The sequence below is a fragment of the Pinus tabuliformis genome, chromosome 3_2 (genome assembly GCF_031772625.1).
Source record: "Pinus tabuliformis cultivar Carrire ecotype Pingquan chromosome 3_2, CPIR1, whole genome shotgun sequence".
NCBI lineage: Eukaryota > Viridiplantae > Streptophyta > Pinopsida > Pinales > Pinaceae > Pinus > Pinus tabuliformis.
In genome coordinates, this window is record NC_142302.1 from 1,220,818,157 (window position 1) to 1,220,822,118 (window position 3,962).

Below are 3,962 nucleotides of genomic sequence, written 5' to 3' on the forward strand. Positions count from 1 at the left end.
AATTGTGGTTGCTTTCCCTATGGTGGTTGTTTCACCTTCTTAAAATTAGCTTTCATATGTTGGGATACCATATTTGACCAATTTAATACCTTCCCTTCTGTGACGAGAAAATAGATCATTAAGACCCAACCTTCATCGAAGGATTCAATATTCTTTCATCCATAGATCCGACAACACATAACCATAAAGTACTGGAAACCAATTTTGAGAGACTTTGTATTGTAAGTACTATCAGGCTTCTGGTGAAACTTAGCTAGTTCCCACCACCATGAATTCATCACTTCTTTGGTGTTTAAATAACCCCAAGCTGCAGAAAACTAGGAATCCAAGTGATGCTTAGGCTTGGGAAAGTTGTAATAAAAATGGAGGTCATGTGGATGGTAAGAGGCAAGTTACTGCTCACTGACACTATTTAGCACCATGTTCTTGGTGTCTAGGCCCCAGTATCCACTTGATGAAATCTAGACATAGTAGCATAGGATACTTTTAGGAGGATTTGTGGAACCCTCATCGCTTGATATTATCATAGACTTAACTATCTTCTAGATCTTCTATGAACTCATTTGAATTGAATACATCTTTGATTGTGAGCCATGTGATAGTAGAATGTTTGTCAATGAAGCATTTGGTATTCAACAAGATAGGTACTCCTGTCAAGTTATTTTCCATAGCATCATGAATACTACTTTATGTGGCCTCCTTTGATGATCCCTTTTTTGGAGGCATGGTGCTAGTGTAAGATGAAAGATTGATATGTCCTGGATCTATAGTGTTAAAATTGGGTAACGTTGGGACATAATTCCCCCTAAGAGAAACCATAAGCCTCATATGAAGCCCATCTCGCCAAAAGAAGATTTTAAAATGAATAAAGAAATATTATTAGTTTTACAAAGTTATTTGGGCATAAACTTGGAAAATTATATTTAATATTATTAAATGAGAATTTGAGTTTTTGAAAATTCCCTCCAAAGATTTCAAGTCGGTGTGACAAAAGAAGGTCCCATCATATTATATAAAAGAAGGACATTTGTGAATTGTAAGATATAGGTCAACAAGAAGAAATTAACCACATATATGAAGTTCGATACACCTATGGCATTCAATGATTCATATGTATTCTTAATTTTACACAATGAGGCTCGCTATTGACTTCAGTGGGATCTCACATTATGGAATTGCATCATAATTTGATGGTATCATTCCTTAGGCTAGATTATATTACAAAGGGATGTGTATCTATATCAATTGCATCAAATTATATCTATGGCTTCACATTTCCTTCTGTGGCATGAAAATATAACTTTGGCTCGAATTATGTGGGTCATCTTACACTAGTTAGAGAGTTAGAGAGCATGTGAGAGCTAATTGTTCATGAGTTACCTTGCACACATGAAGCTAGGGAGAAGAGGCAAAGATAAATATGGAGGTATGCAAAATTGATGGACAGGTAAACCAACATGTTATTCCTTGTATGTATCAGGTGATTGTAGTCTCCTTTCAGGTTGGAGCTTGATAAAGAACATGTTGTAGCTTGTTGAGGTAGAGCATCTTGTGGGTTGTAACATATAGACACTTATGGGAGTTGGAGCTTCCTTGCATGTTGTATATTGCAAAAAAATTGAGGTAGCAGCATCCTATAGGTTGGAGCCTACAAAAAATCAGATGGCATAAGGGAGTAGGAGATTGCTTTTGCATCAAAACAATAACAATGTCATGGTTTTCTCCCTTTCTAGGTTTCCACTTATATTTGGTGTCCATATGTGTTGTTTTTATGTGCTTATGTGATATTTTGGTTTATTTATTACTTTTTGGTCACATATTAAATCTATTTGTCACTATGTGTTAAGCTACTCGTTTAAAAAGTTCAATTAATCAATCAAAAGAAAATCAATTTTGATGTCCACGAATGTACTAAACTGATTCACCCCCAACCTCTTAGTTTATTCAAGTTTTCATCAATTTGTACCAGAGAAGAAGGTTCCTTCCGTGTAAGCCTAACAACTGGAAGGTAAATTTGGTTGAGTCATGGACTGTCAAAGATTACCTGTGCTTAGTACAACAAACTTTTATGAATGGATATATAAGGTAAAAACACAACTGATAGCTTATGGACCATGTGTATGGAAGCTAGTTTTTGAAGGATACTGCAAAGGTTCACCCTTTGTGTAAGAACATCAATGAAATGCTCAAGAAAAATGTGTAATATATAACCACCTTCACAATAAATATCTTGATACTATTATAGAATTAATATTTGCAAAAGAAATCTGGGAAAGTTACAACTCATGTATGTAGGAGATACTAGTGGAAACAATATGAAAAAAAGAAGAGAAAGAGGAAGAAGAGAAATCCAAATCAAAAGGAAAGTGATGAAACCTATGCATGTGTAAATGAAACTTAAAAAATGTTAGTTGAAGAACAATGCCTGATTTAGACCTGTCCGAAATAGAAAGATTGAGGAATTAAAACAAATATTTGAAGAAATTGGTGCAAATATGTGATGAAAGAGAACATGAATAGAAGGAAGAAATTTTTAGTTTGAGAACACAACTTGAAGAAACTAGGAGAATAGAATAGGTGACGAGAAGCCAAGTGAAGGATAGAAACCTACAGTGTGAAAGATTAGCGGTTGAGAATGATTTAGTTAGAAGTGAAATAGATGAAAATAATAGACTCTATAAAAAGCTAGAAGAGGAGATTACCTCAATGAAGAACTCAAGAAAGACAACCATTAAAAATGATAAATCAGTATCAAAAATATCTACAGAGGAAGAAGGCAACAACAACATGATTGTAAAGAAACAAACAAAAACCAGAAACAACATCAAGAACCAAAGAATCAAACAAAGAAATGGTCCTTTGCAAAAAAATAATTTGCTCGTGGAGATAAATTGAGAAAATTTTGAAGATATCAAAGTATATTCTTTGCTCCTTTCAAAGATATCAAATGTTTTTCTTGCCATGAACTTGGACATGTTGCAACACAATGTAAGACAAAACAAATAAAGTTTAATCAACAGAGTATGCAACAAACAATAAGGCTCCCTCAACTAAACAATCAAAGAAGAGAATCATTTACCAGGTACACTAATCATTTTTATGGTTATTGTCTTTGTGTAATGAATTTGGACATAGAGTTGTTGAATGCGAAATCTATATAAAGAAGAACATGAGTACAAGAAGATACACATCATTTCCTCTATTTCATGGCCACACAATATTTTATGTGTGTGATAACCTTGGTCACAAAGCCAAGGATTGCAAGCTCCAATATGAGCTCTAGATAGAAGATGAAACAACTCCAAGAATACCAAAGAATGAAGAAAATTAAAAAAGAAGAAGGCAACCAAATAAGGCATGGAAGAGGAAGAGAAAGGAGAAACCCTAGACTTCAATATCAAAATGAAGTCATCATAGCCTCACGGGGAGTTGCTCAAGAAAGCAAAAGAAAAATTCAATCAATGTTAAAGGAGCAACAACATTTCAAGAGGGGAGAAACCCCAAAATATCTTTAAAATGATCAAATTTACACTTGAGGTGTACAAGGGACTTGGTATATTACTTATTGTAGCTAGAGAAAACCATAATCAAAGTACTCAAAAACTATGTAGGACTAGCAATGGAAAGTGAAATCTCTTCTATAACTCGTGTAGGTGCATATTTCATGTACATTAAGGAAAAGAGAGTATTTAATTTAATAAGAACAATGTATGCAATAATGAAAAACTGATATTGGTAGGGCCAACTACCATACTATTGGGATTCCTCCAATAGTCAAATCTTGTGCAAAGCTTGTGTAGGATGTGATACTTATTGATCTAGAAAATTTTTATCTTCAAACCTGAAGTACGTAACAAGAGCTGACTAAAGACACTATTGGTTACCCAATATTGATTGAATGAGTGAACACATGTAATATCACATGGTTAATAGATTCCCATGTTATTGAGAAATAATAAATC